Here is a 19,001-nt window from a genome sequence, read left to right on the forward strand (position 1 = left end):
TTGTATTTTATTGTATGCAAATTAAAAATAATTATTAAAAAAAATAACATCACTAAAGATCTTTTAAGAGAGAGATGGAGTGTGAAGCCTGAAGCTTCATGGATTATAGGACAGGTGACCTGAGGTAGGTGTGGCTCTCTGGCTAAGTAGTTGCAATGAATGTTATGCTGCCAGCAGCGAGAGCTAGTGAATGAACTTTTTAGGACATCAAGGAGTGCTTAGGAGTGTCAAGAAAAGAAGTGACCAACAAAAGAAATAATCTTTCAGAATAGAAGTGAGGTCATGGGGTAGCTACTTCAATTGTGAATTGTTTGAGGAGAAAGGGGCCAACAATAGATTGCTTCTTGTGAAGAAGGTGTGAAAAGAAAAAATCACATAAAGAATAGGATGAAAAGCTTCCTCCCTAAATGATTATCATTAGCAGCATTATAAATTCCAAAGGTGGTCCTCGTTAAAAATCCAACACCAACCTCCTTGTAGAATGCTTGCTCTATGAAGGAAGTTTCCAGGGATTTAACTAAGGGTAAAGGGAGTCAGAAAGACCTAGATGAATATCATCTCTATGATTTAAAAGCCTAGAGCCCTTGTGAAAACCACTGTGCTTTTCTGATCTTCAGTTTCTCCATCTATAAAACAGGGTTAACACTAGCACATGTCTTTCAGTATTGAGAAAATTAAATGAGATGATGCATGTATATCATTGAGTGCAATGTCTGGCAGATAGGAAGCATTCAATAATTTGTAGTGAGCATTACATTGCCGCCTGATTTCAGGAGCATGCATATACTTATTTTTTTCAGCTTCGTACCTGTATTTAATTGTTTTTTTTCGTACCAGCATCTCATCAGTAGGAAATCATCAAGCCTAAGAAGCATCATCTTGCTGCCTAGAATATACAGAGAGAGAATTTAAAGAGAGACATCTTATTCCCAGAAACGCAGAATCTTTTATACTCAATACGAAGTATCTTCAAAAGCAAGAGCTGTGACTTTCTTGCTCCAGAACTGGTTAACCTGTTGGGATATTTGGTAGATGAATTCTGCGCCACGCTCTCTCCTTTACTATGCACTAGACCGGGTTGCAGCAGCTGCTCTCCATGCTCTTCTTCCAACACAGAAAACCAATCTCCCAGCGCCAAGGGAGACCATAAAAAGGGAAAAATGCAAATGTCAAACATTGATTAGTTTTGCCAGCTGCTCTTCTTCCTCCAGAATCAACAGATTGGCCACTTTTGCTGCAAAGTCCGTTGGACAGACTCAGAGGTTTTTTGTAGACATGGTATTAAAAAATAAATAATTATTTCCAGGTCAAACCTGTCAAAAAAGTTGACAAATGGGAAGAGGGCTTAAATAAAGAGAAGAGAGAGATGATAGACCTCTATTGGACTGTTTCTGAAAATATATTTGACCTTGGGGAGAGTCTGGTTCTTTTAAGCATGGAATTACAAACTCAAATGCTTTCAGAGACCAGGCTAGTTATGTAAATGAATGAGGAAGAATCTGGGTGTAAGGCAGTAGGGAGTGGGGGTGAGTATGGGTCTATTTTTTGGTTTTCCTACTATTATGAGACATTTGAGTACAAAAACATTTCACTTTTTCCTCAACTTTGCTACAGAGGGGAAAATAGGGAATGTGTGATGATAAATGACAACTGACACAACCTCAAAGATGTGGAGCAATCTTGGTCGCCATCTTGGTCATGCGATGGACTGAGGAAGCCCATGCCACATCTGAAATGAACAGCTTTTACTCAGGGCTGGCTGACTACTATTGGGCAAGAATCTAAAATTCTGACAATTTTAATGCTGAACATTTCATTCCGTTTTGGAAAATAAAGGTGTGGACCAAGCACAACATGTCTGTAGGTTAATTTTAGCCAGTGGCTATCAGATTGGACCTCCACTTTGGACCTCAGTTTGACAACTGCTGTGGAGTATAGTACTGCTTTTTGATGGATGAAGACCCATGATAGAAACAATGTGAACTATGTTAGAAATAATCTCTTATTGATCTTTAAAACTATTATGAATTAAAATGATATATGAAGTATGAAATCATTTATTAAGCATTATTCTAAAAGCAAAAGATGGAAAATAGACTAAATGTCCACTAACAGGAGATAGTTACATAAATTATATTATATCCAAACAATACTATGTAGCTGTTAAAAATGAGGCAGTTTTATAGTACTAACATGGAATCCATGCTAAGATATATCATTAAGTGAAAAAAGCAAAGTGCAGAAAATTGTATATAGCATACTAGTGTTGTATTTTTTAAAAAGTGACATATATATAAAATACATAATGGTATATAAAATATAATCTCTAGAAGGACATGAGAGGAACAGATAACAGTGGTGGCTCCGTCTGGGAAGGAGAGAGAGCCTGGGGAACTAGAGGACGGGGATGGGAGAGACTTATGTTTTCTTTTATGTATATTTAGTAATATTTGAATTTTTTACCACATGAATATATTCCCCATTCAAAATAAATGTAATTACAAAAAATAAACTTTAAAAAACCCTAATAAATAGGAAATAACCTCTTCCGAAAAGGTAGTGGCAGGGTAGGGATGGTTGTCATAACAGTAGAGACCATGGACATTTGTTCAGGAAATGTCATGGCTAGTATGTACTTCATTGTCTTTCTCCTACCTGCTTCTGAGAGACAAAGATGTTGGCTTCAATGGATGGTCACAAACTCCAATATGCAACATAATGTACTTACAGAAATTATTAATTTCCTTATCAAACTCATAGAATCCTACTCATAAAGGCCCAAGTGGATACCAAAGCAGTTCAAGTGCATGGAACTTGCTAGTGGCGGGATTTTTCTACCACATTCTCCGTCGTTTCCTATCTATGTTGTCTTCTTTGGGATGTACTCATATCCTTAGAATTGTGCCTCATCTACCTGTTGGCTGTCTCTTTCTCATCCTGGTCCTGAGTTTGGCTCCTTTATGAACATGACTAGTGTCAGCTCTTGGCTTAACTGGCTGATTTAGTGTTTCCTAGCATATACTTGGAATTGCCTGATGTTGTCTGGGCTCTGCTGTGAATATGCACCTCTTATGAGGAAAGGAATGAGACAATGAATGAACTTTCTTCATTTTATTTCCTTCAACCCTCATATATAGCTGATAGGTATGGATATGGATATAAATATGAATAAAGACGTAGATATACATGTGTATGAAAGAATGTAACAGAAACTGACAATCTTGACTGCCTCTGAGGAGAAAGCCTGATAAGTGTTCTTTTTATGCCCAAGACACTGACTGTGGAATTGACAAACTACATTTCCAATATTGCAGATGCTATACTTGACATGAGAAAAGGAAAAATGACCTAGTTTGAAATATTTAAACTATATCTGAGAAAAACAGAAACAAGTAGAATTTCTAATCAGTTAGGAGAAAGTTAGACAATTTAATAAGTGATATTAAGACTTTGGCTAACCATCTAAAAAAATTTATATCCCTACCTAACTCCTTTCACAAAAATAAGTTTTTGGAGGATAGACTTTAGAGTGGTCCTCAGGATCCCCGCCTCCTGGTATTCAGATCTTTGTGTAATCTCTTTGAGTGTGGGAAGGATCAGTGACTTTCTTCTAACCATTGGAATGTGACAAAAGGAATGGGTTGTACGTGATCATGTGTGTGTGATTACATAATAGTGTAATGCCTGTCTTGCTAGAGTCTCTCTCTCTCTCTGACTTTGATGAAGGAGGATATCTTGAATCCTACAGCATCAGGAAAAAAATTTGGACAACAGTCTGAGGGAGCTTGGAAGTGGATCCTTCCCGGGTTGAGATTCTGATCAGAATGTATTTCTAGCCAAGACATTGATCATAGCCTGTGAAATTCTAAGCAAAGAAATCAGTTAAACAATGCCCAACTCCTCATCCACAGAAACGGTGAGATAATAAATGTGTATTGTTTTAAGCTGCTAAGTTTGTGGTAATTTGTCATGCAGCAATGGACAACTAACACCATTCCATATGGATTAATGAATTAATTGTAAAAAAGAAAATAAAGAAACCATATAAACCACTAAAAGAAAATGTAGTGGAATGCTTTTGTAATCTTGAAGTACAAAAGATATTTCTAAAGAAGAAATAAATTCCCAAAAAACACCCACAAGAAAGACTGACAAATTTGACTACATAAAATATTTAAAATTTTACATGGAAAAAAACTATACTGTAACTAATTTTTCTTAATTATTCAGTGTCTGCAAATAAAGAAACAAAATCAATAACCAAAAGAAAAAGGATCTGAGGATGTTAACAATAGATTCAAAGAAAAAGAAACATAAATGTCTTGAGCATTCAATAAAATGCTTGGCCTAACTCACAATTAAGGAAATACAAATTTTCAAAAATCAGGTTTCATTTTTCACTTACCAGATTCACAAAGATGAAAAACTTGGGATAATACTTGAGAAACAGATGCTCATATGCTATTGCTTGGCATGGAAATTGGTGTAGCCTTTTTGGCAATAGAAATCAAAATCTATAGCATACCTACTTGCCAGTCTTCTTGTATGAAGTCGTTCGACAGTCGTACCCATACACGTGTGTAGTGATTTTTAAATAGGAAAAACTAGAAATAACAAAGTAGTCACTGGTGGAAGACTTGTTAAGTAAACTTAAAGGGAACTTACTAAGAAAAAGAATGTGTTCCATCTATAAGTCATGGTAAAGAATGATTTACAAGCTCTATTAGGTTAAAAAAAATCAACATTCACACAATGTATACAGACAATTTGCTCCAACTTTTTCAAATTGTAATAAGAGAAGTGTGTGTGTGTGTGTGTGTGTGTAAATTGGAAAAGAAGAGTGTACCTGAATTTGACCTCAGCCTAGGACAGTGTCAACATGGGGATGGAGAGCTAGACATGCATGCCTACAATCACATGTTCTAAGAAGTAGTAGCCAAGACAAAGGACTCAGAAACTTATTATGGTCACAAGAAGGGAGCAGAAGACCAGCAATACGGGGAGAAGTAATGAGATGCTGGAGGTCAGGCAGTCAGGGACTCAGTGTATCCCGGGGGCTCATGGCTCTAGCAAGCAGAGAATCCCCAAATGCACCTGATTCTGAAGCAGAAGCTGTTTGTTTTCTGTGAAATCAACAAATAGCAGATACTCTGCTGGGCACTGGGGTGGGGATATGGAGAAGTACAGAAAAGAATAAGAATTGGTCTCTATAGCAGAAAAATTTAAAACATATTAAGTTAAATACACATTAAATATCAGAATACTACATAATAATATCTAAGTATCCATCGAATTCAAACATCTTGTGATAATCTATCCCCTGGAGTCTAAATTTGTCATCAAGGTCTAGGTAGTAATTTTCACTTATATTGTCTCATTTGATCCTCACAATTGACTTTTAAGAGAGTCTCATTACTCCCATTTTGCAGGTGGGATTCAGAGAGGCAAAACTCTCCTCTTTAAAGACCTTAGAAAGTGGTCTTGGGATCTGAGAGGAAATATGGGTATGAGGGGGAAACATGGGGATAGAAGATTAAAGAAACGTTGAATCCAGCTATGGAGACTGATTTTTAGATACCTCAACCAGTCCCAAAGAGAATTCACCCTCTTGCCCCAAACATGCTCATTTCCTGTATCCTCCATCTCAACAAATATTTTTTAGCACCTCCTATGAGCTCAGATCATGGTTCTGGGAGATGGGAACGTGGTGGTGAACTAGATAGACATGTTTGTCTTCTCTCATAGAGCATTCCAGAAGGGAAGCTAGAGATAAGAGAGTAACATCCTAAAAGGGAAGATAGAGAATAAGAGTAACAAATATACAAGCAATATAATTTAAGGTTTTGATAAGTATTAAAAAAAGCGTAAAGCAGGATAAGAGGTCAGAGATTAATGACAGGGAGTAGGGGTGGGGAAGGGTTCTTTTAGTGTGCTTAAATAAAGCCTCCCTGAAGGGGTGTCATTTGAGCACAGATCTGAATAAAATGAGAGAGAATCATGGGAAGATGTGAGAGAAAAGAGTACTAAGTGGTGGAAAAGTCAAGGGCAAAAGTGATGAGATGGCCATGAGCTTGCCTTGTTGAAGGAGCAGTGAGAGCCCCAGCACAGCTAGGACAAGATGAGCAGCGGAGAAGTGCAAGGAGATGACGTTGCAGGATGGGCAGAGACCAGGTCACCTAGGCTCTTGTAGGGCACGATGAGGAGCATGGATTTTATCCATCTGGAAGCCACTGGAAATTTTACGTTTTTTTTTTTTTTTTTTATAATTTTTTTTTCCCCAAAGCCCCAGTAGATAGTTGTATGTCATAGTTGCACATCCTTCTAGTTGCTGTACGTGGGACGCGGCCTCAGCACGGCCGGAGAAGCGGTGCATTGGTGCACGCCCGGGATCCGAACCTGGGCCGCCAGTAGCGGAGCGCGCACACTTAACCGCTAAGCCATGGGACTGGCCCACCACTGGAAATTTGAAGCAGAAAAGAGACGAGTTCCGATTTATGTTTAGAAAAGATGGCTCTGCAGTGGGGAGAACAGATGCAAGAGTGGAAGCAGGTAGCTGTTAGGGGATCATCCCAGGTGAGAGGTGACGGGGGCTAAGAGAAGGGTAGAGGAAGGAGAGGTGAAGACTAGTGGCAGGTTTTAGAGGTAGAATCTACAGGACTGTCTAATTGATTGGATATGCAGGGAAAGATGAGTGACGGGTCAGTGTAAGGTTGACTCAGATTTTTAGCCTGAGCAACTGAGTGGTGCCAATCATGGAGGTGGAGAAGACCAAACCATTATATTTCTCTGCTTAAGCCCTTGCTGATTCCACACCACCTGCAGACTTCTTAGCATGGCCTCTGAGCCCCTCCTGTAATCTAGCCTGACCTACCTTTCCAGACTCAACTCCAGCTGCCCTGTTCTCTTTCCTGTGTTCTCTAACCACTCTCTTGCTCTCTGCACACCATAGTTCTTCTCGCCTCTGTGCCTTGCTCATGCTCACTGCTCACTAAAGACTTCTCGGTCTCCTCATCATTCATGCCTCAGCTAGGGTGGCACTTCCTCCACGAAGCAGTTTCTGATTTCCCATGTTCAGATTAAGCCCTGTCTTCCAATTATGCCTCTTTGATGGGCTGGGCTCTCTTTGAGGGCAGGGAACTCATGTCATTCATCTTTGTGTCCTTTGGGCCTAGCACAGTGCCTGTCACCTAACAGAGGGGTGCAAATAATGTTTGATGAATGACTGCATGAATGCATACTGGTGTATGCATACAGCTGGGTAGTGTCTGGGGTTAAACATTAAATGTGAGCACATTTAAAAAAGTATTTAGATGTGTAAAAGATGAAAGCAGAAGTTAACTAGAGACTCTAAGGCATTCTGTGATGCTTCTGAATCCTGATCTTTTGCATGCTGAGACCATGTCTGGAATTACCCGGGAAACTAAATGATCTCTGTAAAGGCTTTGCTAGAGTGGGTTTTGGGGCTCCAGGGAGGAGGAATTTAGTTGTAAAAATGAGAGGAGTAAGAGCAGGCAATGTGTAGCCTGACCCTCCTATTTGTGCTTCCTTGATAACGCCCTGCCCCCAGGGTCGTTCTCCAGCCATTTCCTACTCTCCCTGTCCCTTTATTTCTGCTTATAGTCCAGACCATGCTCTGAGAAACATGATTAACGGCCCTCCCACCACCCTCTCCCCACTGCCTTTGAATGCGGCCACACTACCACTCACCTAACCCAGACAGAAGAAAATACAGTTCTGTCACAATTTTGTGGCAAGCTAGATCTCCCAGCATTAAATCTCCATTAAAGGCCACTGTGAGTTGATAGCAGCTTAGGTTGTTTTTATCTTTTTCCCCTATTTAGAACTCAGCTAAAGCTTTCCTGTTAATGGAGGGGGAATGCTCTAAAGACAAACCATCCACTACACTCTCCTCCACAGGTGCACTCACGCCATAATCAATCTGCAAATGGAGAAATGCAGAGGACTTGCTAGCAAAGCCCCTTTAAGGCAGAGGAGCCTCTGCTCATTGAGCTGTTGACAGAGGTGGAGAATGCGATGTAGGTATCTGCATAGCCTTTTGTGAAGTGCTTTCACATCGGGTATCTCATGGGATCCTAATAAGAATCTTGTTAAAAGAAGTATTTATTATGCCCATTTGAAAGATAAGGACACCAAGGTCCAGAAGCCTGGACTAGATAATTGAGACCCCAGAGTTGAACACCAGACCTCTGACTTGGAGACTGAAGATCTTGAGGAACTTTGGATATTTGCCAGACGATTTGTTCTTTCTCAGGTTTTCCCCATGCATGTCAGGCTCTGCAGGTAGACATACTAGGTTCGAATCTTGACTCTGTCATTTACTAGCTGTATGACCTTGAAGAATCTACTTATTTATCCCTCTATCAGCTATCTAGTGCCACAATAATGTTGCTTAACAAGCAACTACAGACCTTCAGTGACATACAATAATAAACATTTAAAATAAATGCTCAGGAGTCCAGACATTGGCTGGGTGGTTCTGCTGATCAGGGTGGGCTCGGCTGATCCTGGCTGGCCTCACTTATACATCTTTGGCCAGCTGGTGGGTCAGCTGGGGGTTGGCTAGTCAGCTATCGTAACTCAGCTCTGCTCCACGTGCTTCTCATAACACAGCAGGCTTACTCCGGTTTTCCACGTGCAGCAGCAAGGTTTGAAGAGAGAGACAATAGAAGCACACGAGCCTTCTTAAAGCATAGGCTCAGAGCCAGCACATTCTCACTTCTGTAAGATTATTTTGGCCAAAGCAAGTCACAAGACCAGCCTAAATTCAAGGGATGGGGAAATAGATTCCATCCTTTGATAAGAGGAGCCACAAAGTCACCTGACACAGGCGGTGCATAGAGGGAGACCATTAAATGGCACTATTAGTGTAATTGATCTCCTAAAATCCCTGAGCTCTTTTGTTTTTGCATTTTAGAAATAGGGGTTAAAATAATACCCATTGCATGGGGACATCGTGAGGATAAAATGAGGCAATGCTTGTAAAGTGCTTAGCATAATGCCTGGTACATAGCACATGTAACAAGTACTCAGAGTGTTAACTCTTAGACTTGTTACTTTGGATTGCCATTCCAGAATAGGGATCCCTTTTCCTGCTCCACGTATGGAGGACTTTTTTCAACCGCATCTTACTTCTCCGTTAAAACTCTTTTGTCCAGAGGGTAATGTCAGTACATTGGCTTTTTCCCTCAGCACGCTAGGTTGGATATTAGAATTTTGTATGAACGTTTACATAGATGAAATTTCAGGGTCTTTAGTCACTGATAGACACCACATACTTAGTTATAAAGAAGTTCCACATATGAGGTGACCTGAAGGCATGGGCAGTGTGGAAGGAAACTCTGGCGTACTCTAGAGGACATTCACATGCTAGCCTCCATGACATGCAGCTGCCAGCACAACCTATCCATGTGCTTCCTAAGTTCGATCATACCCAAATTCACCCAGTCCATACATTTCCACGTGTGTTGCATAATTTCCCCTCTTGGATGTCTGGTGCTTGCTTTCCATCTAAATTCTCTTTGACAAGGACCTGAACTTGGTGCTTTGCACTTAGGTACTTCCTTAACGTGCTTACTCTGGAGGAAAGAAGAGCTTCTTTCTGTTTCAGTTTGGAATTTAAAAGAAAATAAATATTATTTGAGCAATAGCCTTTTTTCCTTCTTTTTTCTTTCTCTTCTTCCAATATAGAACACCTACCATACATGAATTGTGTCTTAGAAGATGGAGGAGAATAAGAGCTGGACCCTGCCCTCAAGGAACCTATGATCAGGTAGGAGACGTCGCGTGCATTCACACAGGTAACTATGATACAAAGGCAAATGTGATTAAAAAGAAAAATGAAGGGTGGGACAAACAAGATTTAGGGAGAACTCACAGGAGAGAGACTGGGCTTCTACTGGGTTGATAAAGGAAGTATCCATGAAGTAGGTGGCCTTCGAACTATCCTAATGGATAAATGAGAGGTTGCCAATAACTTTTTTTTCTTATATGCAATTACTACAGGTCTTATAGAAAAATTAGGAAAATGTAAGTAAAAGAAGAAAGTGAGAATCATAATTTGTGTCAGATGCTATTGGTTGATTACCCACTATCCTTTCTCTCCTTCTTCCTTAACAGCACAGCTTGATTACTTTCAGGGCAGCAAGGTATCACCCTAAAAGACTACACTACCCAGCATCCTTTATGGCAGTTACATTGTCTATGAAACTAAATTCTGACCAGTGAGATGTAAGTGAAAATTCAAGTGTGGAACTTTCAAGAAGACTCCTTAAGAGAGATGACATCACTGAGAGATTTGGCCTGTTTGCCCTTCCCCGTGTTTCTTTCCTGATGCCTGGAATGTGAAGGTGATGGCTAAATCTCTAGGAGTCTGGGTACACCAGGAAGTAACTTTGAGGATGGCCATATGTATTAGTCAGGATAGACTAGGTTATGCTACAATAACAACAATCCCCAAATCTCAGTGGTTTTATGTTTCTTTCTCACCTGAATGTCCAATAGAGTTCAGCAAAGAACCTGTGCTAACTAGAGTCACTCCACCACCCAGGCTGTTGGAGGTTTCCTTTTGATCTGTGCTTTCAAAATCACAGTAGTAGGTGGAAGGACATACAGAATGAATTCTGCACTGGCTCTTAAAGCTTCTGCTCAGAAGTGACACACGTCACTTCCCCTCACAGCTCATTTGCCAAGGCAGATTACACGCCATACCAAAATTCAAAGGAGAAGGAAAGTGCAGTCCTATTGTGTGCTTGATTGAAATGAGAGAAGAAAAGTATATTGATGAGCAGAAATAATGACTTCTGTACTGTGTGTTAGGATGAGGAGCAGAAAGTTAGGATGCTCCTGAATTCCTGACTACAAGTTGCCGTACCAGCCCTGGACTGTACTAGCCCTGGACTGCCCACCTCCTGACTTCTTCCACTTGACAGAATAAACCCTCATGTGTTTAAATCATTTTGAGTTTTCTGTCACATGGAACCAAATCCAGTGCTAACCGATTTATTTCTCCCCCACCATTCAGGCATTAGAATAGATATTATTTGACGAATTTACTGAAGAAGACAATGTGAGTCTTTGCGTGCCTATCATGCTTTCAGCGACTTCTGAGAGGAACAGCCACAGAAGTTCCTGATGTGTACATTTCCAGGTTTGTGTTGTATGATTGTGCTACCCTGCACGTGAGTAATTAGATCAAGGCCAAAGGCACCTGTCTATAGGCTGAGCAGACCACTGGCTGTGAGTTGGCCTGGCCTGAGAGCTCTGCCCAGTGCATATTGTCATATTGGGTGATGACAAAATGACTGAATCAGATCCTCTCATTCACTTTTTGAATTTGAGACACATGGAGGGCAGTAGAAAGAAGCTGAGAGAGCAGCAGAGGCTGAGAGATGCTGAGAGAAGCTGTGTTATGTGCTTGTCAGTCAATGGAGTATCTAACCTCCTCTTGCAGAGCAACATTGCATTTTTGAGCAGTGAGCAGGGGGTTCAGTTCTCTGTGAGGTCTGGTTGTGTTGGTCCTGAGACCTTTCCTGGTTTTCCTTTCTTCTGTGTGTGGGTGTACAATAAACTCCCAATGATGTGATAAAAAATTAGAGCCTGGCCCCTTGGTTCCCTTGCTCAGGGGGACGGACCCAAGCACGGGCTCTGAGGCCATTCCGGCTGCCCTGTGGAGAGCCCTCGCAGAGAGGACCTGAGCCCCTGCCAACAGCCAGCACCAACTTGCCAGCCAGTGTAAATGAGCCACCTTGGAAGCAGAGCCTCCAGGACCTCTCAAGCTTCCAGGTGACTGCAATCTCAGGAGCCATGGAGCCAGACCCGCCTAGCTGATCTGCTCCCAAATTCCTGACCCAAAGAAACTATGAGTGACAATAAATGTTTGTTGTTGTTTTAAATCGGAAAAAAAAAAAAAATTAGAGCCTGACCAACACAGTGTGTGTCCTCCTCTTATCTGTATTTTACAATGTATCTATAGATGATTTTTTAAATGGTACTTTTTCTCTTTCATTTAACAGTATATCGTGACTATCTTTCCATGCCATTAAATATTCTTTTACACAACATATGAACTGGTGTTAACTATATTTATTTAATCAGTCCCCCAGTGTTGGATACTTAGGTCATGAACTGTGTTTCTGTTTTTGTGTTTGTTTTGCTTTTATAACTCAACATCTTTGAAGTTAAATATTAACATACGTCCATGATATTTTTATAGGTAAGACTTTGATAGGAGGATGTTGGGTAAGAAGAGAGATGTTTTAGACCAAGGATATGGCATGAAATAAACGCAAAATTATGATGTAGAAAGACCCAGGGCATGTCATCAAATAATTAAATTATGCTAGTGTTGGCTATGTGTAAGGACACAGTAGCCAAATTATTGATAGACTTGAATGCCAAGTTCACAGGATGAATCTCTTTATCCTCTGCAAGGATAGTGGTAGTGTTATAGAGAGGGTCGGCAGAGGTTAGCTTTGTCCCATTTCACATTACTGTGATCTCTAGTAAACAAACAAAAAGATATCCTTTTGTACTTTGTATTGTGGTTTGTTAAAAAAATAAAATACTATGCTTTTAAGGGGATTTTATCAATGTAGAAATAGTCTTATGACAAATAATGTTCTAAGTAGAGATAACTCTATTATGGATTAATACCGCCACTTTATATTTGTGTCAGCCTTTTGAAAAATACTTTTCAAAATATGTATATACATACTCAGTGTTTCACTGGATCCCAAAAATAGCATAGCCAAATGGAAGATAACCTGCCCATTTTACAGATGAAGGAACTGTGGTTAGGTGATTTAAAGAAACAGAGTGTCAGAGCTAGAGTGCCAGAGCTTGACTTTTCAAGGTCACCTGAGTCCATCTCTGGATGGTGACTGTGGGGCTTGGCTCAGCTTTGAACCATCATCACACAGCTCTTAGGTGAAGGAGGTAGGCCTGCACTCCCTTCTGATTTCACACTCCATTTTCATTCCCCTCACTGTGAGGTCATCTAGCCAGTAGCATCCAGTAACAGAGTCTGGATGAAGGGCCAGGTGGATTGACTTCCCGTTCAGTGCTTTTGCCAATAAACAGGTGGAAATACTCTTATCCCACTTTCCTTCCTCAAGGAATTCTTAAACTTTAATGTGCACAAGAATCACCCAGGGGTTTGTTAAACATGGAGGTTCCCTAGGCCCCACCGCCAGACACTCTGTTCCAGCAGGCCTGAGGTTAGACCCACATATGCATATTTTTAACAAACTCCTCAGGTGATTATGATAAAGATGGTACACAGAGCAGACTTTAAGAAACACTGTCTGTCCAATTTCAGGCTTGAGATCTGCTTTGTCTCCTCTTCAAGCATGCCTGCTCTTAGAAAAGTGATTCCAGCTCCGCCTTGTTGTAACCCCTTATCAGTTCTATGTGTTTTGCAAATTGCATTTGCTCTTCATTTATGGACAAACCAGGTCAGCACTGCCAGGCCAATAAGAGCTGGATTTTCCCTGGCCTCATGCATCAGTGACATATTTGCCAATGTCGGCCCAGTTCCGACATCCCTGCAACCGGCAGTGGTTGATGATGATGCAGGATACACATGACTCGATTTGCAGAGAGCCGGCTAAGCTTTCAGGGAAGTCAATAAGAAAAATCTCATTTTGATCTGCAGATTGGGCTCATTTGATTTGGAAGTCACTCGTGGCAAAAGAAATATGGGGCCCAGGGATGTCTCTTCAAGCCCCTCTCTGGCTGTAATCACCCCTGAGAAGCATTTTCTCCATCTGCCTCCTCCTCCCCTTCTCTATCCGTATATTCAATGTGTCAGTGATGGAGGGAAAAAAAAAAGCAACAGCCACTCTCAGACTTTCTGGATGATTCTTCTATCACACTCTGTACAGAGGAGAAAGGGTCAAAACAGCATCACAAACCATTCATCCAAACCATTCTCTGCATGGCTCCTAGGAAACCCATATGGCCTTTGTGACTTCTCACACAGGTCTATGACTTTTATCTTAAAGTGGTCAGAAATGGAAAAATAAATGCATCATTATGCCCTGTGAAGTAGCTCTTGGGTCTGGGTGCTCCACGGGCTCATGTGTATGTCAAAATGGTTAAGTTTACCTCCTAAGTATCTCTTGACTCCATTGAGATCTATTTATTCTCTCTGCCATTACCCTAAGTTCTCCTGTAGATTCTACAATAGCCTCCTTTCTGGTTTCCCTTCGTCCCACTTTTCCCCATCAAATCCATTACGCACGGATCAGCCTGGGTGATCATCCTATCCTTCCCCTCATTATAGCCCTTTGGTGGCTTTGTATTATCCTAAAGATAAAGTCTAAACCTGTGCTGTCCAATGCAGTAGCCACATGTGGCTGGCTGTTGAGCAGTTCAGATGTGATGAGTCCAAATTAAGATGAGCCGTAAATGTAAACATCAGCTTTCAAAGATTTAGTAGAAAAAAAGTATGTAAAATATCTTACTAATAATTTTATATTGATTACACATTGAAATAATATTTTAGATATATTGGGTTAACTGAAAGATGTTATTACAATTAACTTCAGCTATTTCTTCTTTACTTTTTAAAATGTGGCTACTAGAAGATTTAAAATTATGTATATGGCTCATGTGATATGCCTTAGACAGTGCTGGTCTAAACTCTTGAACATGGCTTGCCCTCATCTTGCTCCATTCCATTCTCACACCCTTTATTTTGACTGTATGAATTTCCTTTAATCTGTTGAATTAATCATTCATCCTTTTGTTTCTGGGGTTTTGGCATGCTATTGCTTCCTTCCACAACTGCTCTTTCTCTAACTCTTATTCATATTTCAGTATGTCTTCAGATGTCATTTCTTAGGTGTCACTGGCTCTGAGAAGTCGTCCTTGTTTCTGTGAGCCCCTCCTGTGGGTCCAGTGGAGTCTCCTTTGTAATGCTTTGCACAATTCTTTGGATTTGCTTTCATATATACATATGTATACATATAATATATGTATATAATCTGCCCATTCCACTAAATTGTAAGCTCCATTAAGACAAGGGCTATATCTATCTTATGTACCTTTGACCCCAGAGTAGGAACTCAATAAACATTTGTTTAAATCTAGGCATCTTATTAAATATACTAGGGAATTGAGATCCAGAGCAGAGAGACTTCTTACCCAAGGTCACACGGTGAGTTCACGGCAGAGTACCTCAGGCCAGTGCCCTACAGCAGGGACACAAATTTAAATAATGTATGACAAATTTTTAAAAACGCAATGGACAAAGATTTGTGCCTGTTGGTTTAATTCTACCCAAACAGGTGAAGAAAGAGCTAACCACATTATGCAGAAGCAACTGTGATGCCAAGCCTGGTCTTGGCTGGAATACTCTCCAGCCTAGGGAATCCCTTCCCCGCCTGCTTCTGGCATTGTTGATTTGGGAGGAATGGGGATGGGAGAAGGAAGGGACGCGACCATGGAGGCCTGGGCTATATGTAAGTGGAGCAGATATATAAGACAAGCTGAGGCAGGGCTTTGATGTGCTGGGAGGAATTGTCCACCTGGATTACAAACCAGAGGTCATTTCTTGAGACGCTGGCACAGCCATTCCTCATGTTGACATGTTTCTGAACAGAACAAAACACGAAGAGCAATTTTTAGTCATGAAGCCTCCAGGGTTCTGGTATCATCCTTTGCCACACTTGCACCTGGGAGAAAATTCTTTCTGGTCCTAGCAATACAGAGCTTAGTGCATTTTCAAAATGTGTCATGTATAGATTCTTTTGGAAAAAGTGATATAAGGAGAAATCTGTTTTCTGTAGGATTTTCTACTGTGATTGAGCCTAACTTTTTTTTTCTAATTGTGTAACATAAACTCAATGTAGGAAAGTTGGCAAATGTATTAGCACAAAGAAGGAGAACTTCCCCCTTGCATGACCAAAAATAATCCCACTATTTATACTTCCTGTAAGTCTTTTTAATATTCTTCATGTTTACTCACTTATGTAGTTTTATAAAAAGAGGATACTGTGAATACCATTTAATAGTATTTTTCCTCTTAGATATATATCGTGAACAATTTCCTGTGTCAATAAGTACTTTTTTGTAATATGATTTTTATTGTCTATTTAATATTCCAATATATTTAAACCCTCCCAATAATCCTCTATTATTGAACATTTGTAAAAGTGGAATTGCTTACTAAAAGATCATGTACATTTTTAAGGATTTGGTACTTATTTTTATTAGCCTTTTAAAAGTTTTAGCACAGACTGTTTTCCAAAGTTTCCGAGTATTCTCTGCACACAAGTCATTTCATGTTTGGAAGTTGCACCATCTACTAACACGAGACTTGTTTCCCATTAGGTTGATGATATACCCAAAAGGGAAGGAATTCCAAAAAAAAGTCAAAATTAAATAAATTCTAGACTCCAAATCGTATTGATGCCTATCTGATTATGTCTGTTTTCCTCTAGATCCTTAAAAGTGGCATTTCCCAAAATACTCTGGGAGAAAAGAGTTCCGTGGTCAGGTAGGTTTGGGCAAAGTTGCATCCTCCATCTCTATGCAGATCTTGAAAAATCCTGCAGTAAATTTGAGCAGGTTCAACTCTGTTTACATCAGTTTTCTTTCCTAAGGTTGTTTGGCCGCCAAACTAATAAAAAAAACCCAAACCTACAAATATTTCATGGGATACACTTAGATAATCACTGGTCTAGAGAAAGCCCTGGTGGTACATTGCGGGGGCTGTTTATATGGTTTTCTTTTAAGCCTGTTACTTGACCACAGATGGTAAAGCCAGATCAGTTTGAGTTCCTGTGTCCGTGGTCACATGACAAAGCTGAAGGATTATCTGATATGAGGCCTTATGGAACTTTCCAGTAAGCCAAGACCATTTTCTGACGAGCAAAGGTTAGAATTAAGGTTTCACCTCCGAAACTCTATTCTATTCCCTGTCCCCTCCCCCAAACAGGTTTGCTTATGACTATGTGACTGCAAATGAAAGGTTCCTCTATGTCTCTTCATGTGTATGAGTGGAAGTCATTATTGTTACCTGTTTAGTTTCTGCTCCAAACAGTTATAAGACTCAAATAGAGAATAGTTGAAAGTATACTTGTTAAAAACCTCTCTTAGGCCAATTTTCTTAGAACCAGAGAGGTTAATTCAACATGAAAATCAAACCAATTTTTTGGTGCCCCGTGTGTCTGTTTCTTATATACCAGAGTTTTGCATACTACCATCATATTTTCTTGTTGTATTATTTATTTAGTATTTTCCTTAAATCGACTCAAAGTTTTCCTTATATATCTTCTTTAGCTTGTCCTCAACAACAAAAAATCTGCAAAAATACAGATTTGGCAGTTTTATCAATTTCTAATACATATTAAAATAAACGTATAACTATTAAAATGAAACTGTTTTTCTATGGAACATCTAAAATTACCTCAGGTCTTGTATTGGCAAACTTTTTCTGTAAAGGGTCTGATAGTAAATATTTTAGGGTCTGAGAGTCATGCAGTCTGTGCCACAATTATTCGACTTTGTTGTTGAAATGCAAAAGCAGCCCCAGACAACAAGTCAACCAATGGGCGTGGCTCTGCTCCAATAAAACTTTTATTTACAAAGACAGGCGAGGGCTGGATTTGGTTCATGGGCTGTAGTCAGCCAGCCTCTGCTCTAGATGAAACAAAGAGCTTATTGAAATTTTCACCTTCTAAGTGACTATATTGGTTCATTTTAGGCACCATCTAAATGCACTAACCTGGGCAATAATGGAACAGCAAAACCTCTGATTTGCATTCTACCTCTGTTTTCTGAGATAGTCCTAGTTTTAAGCCATGCGTCTCAAATTTTGGGATCAGATTCATCATGCTGAATCTCATGAGACCAGTATTAAAATGAAAATCAGGAACCAGCTTTTGCAACAAAAGGACGGACATCCTGAGACAGACTAACCTCCCCTCACCTTCCTGATGAACTTCACAGGAATGCCCTGCTCAGTGATTTTACCCTTGCCAAATTATTCTTCATAGGAGGAAGAAAAAAACTACAGCCCAAGCAAACTGGGCTCCTAAATTATTGACATATTAAAATTTAAAATGTTCATTAACAAGGGCTCTTATCTGAGAGAAGCAAGTTTGCCATTAGTTCCCAATTTCGCTGAATCTAGACTCCTATATGTCTTGTTTGACTGAGTTGGTCCAAGGTTTACCTGAGTGGCCTCAAGATTTACAAGAGGGAAACTTCTTAGATGTGACAGAAAGCAAGGCTCACCTCTGCCAGCCTTGTGCTTTGGGCCACACCGTTGACCTTTGTAGAGAGGAAGACTGTTTGTTCTTGTATGAGTATAAGCCCATCTCCACTCACGGCTCACTGTTTGCCATCCTAGATGTTCACAAATAATAATACATCTGAATAGCATTTTTCATGTTTACAAAGCTTTTCCAAATGTGTGGTCCCATGAAAGTTGCTCAGTAATTCCAGGAGCTGGGAATTATCATCCTCATTTTACAGGTGAGTATCCTGAGGTTAATCCTGCAGCCAACTGCCAGCCACACTGTAGGGGGTCCTCTGGAGCTATGCTAGCCGGTTCTCTCCTGCTAGACTGGGATTGCTAAGTGCTCCCCAAGGTGGTTCTTTTTCCCACTCTGCTCTGCCGCACTCCGCTCATCTCTGCCATCCCAGGTCATACCCCTAACCCAGCCCTCTATCTACCATGGTGGTCCCAATGAGACCCATTCAAGTGTGCCTGGCTGGGTCAAGGTGAACTCATCTCTGGTATTGAAACACAACTCCAAACTAACTTAACAACTAGTAACATCAACTGTCATCCCTAATTGAACTCATATCTCCTAATTCTATGTCCAGTGTTTTCCCATACATTGTAACTTCTTCTGAGATATAGAGGAACTTAACTAAACTATTATTGGCAAAAATGCTAATTCAGCTTTCAGTTTCAAAGGATAATTAGAGAATGAGAATGGGGAATTGTAAAACAGCATACATTGATGGGT

General features: G+C 40.2%; 1 long non-coding RNA gene across 8 annotated transcripts in view; it reads left to right on the forward strand.

The window, feature by feature from the left end:
* LOC131408319 (uncharacterized) overlaps window positions 1-17,269 on the forward strand; it is a 268,312-nt gene extending 251,043 nt beyond the window's left edge. For 5 of the 8 annotated variants that reach the window (XR_009220749.1, XR_009220750.1, XR_009220747.1 and 2 more), the window contains 4 exons: window positions 7,918-8,036; window positions 9,709-9,790; window positions 11,042-11,167; window positions 11,642-12,594. This is a non-coding gene — a long non-coding RNA (uncharacterized LOC131408319). Of the gene's footprint in view, window positions 1-7,917; window positions 8,037-9,708; window positions 9,819-11,041; window positions 11,168-11,641; window positions 12,595-16,463 lie in introns of those variants that run through there. The other 3 variants (XR_009220753.1, XR_009220752.1, XR_009220748.1) reach the window with 3 other exon arrangements.
* Window positions 17,270-19,001: the final 1,732 nt, after the last annotated feature.

This window comes from Diceros bicornis, chromosome 1 (assembly GCF_020826845.1).
Source record: "Diceros bicornis minor isolate mBicDic1 chromosome 1, mDicBic1.mat.cur, whole genome shotgun sequence".
NCBI classification, from domain to species: domain Eukaryota; kingdom Metazoa; phylum Chordata; class Mammalia; order Perissodactyla; family Rhinocerotidae; genus Diceros; species Diceros bicornis.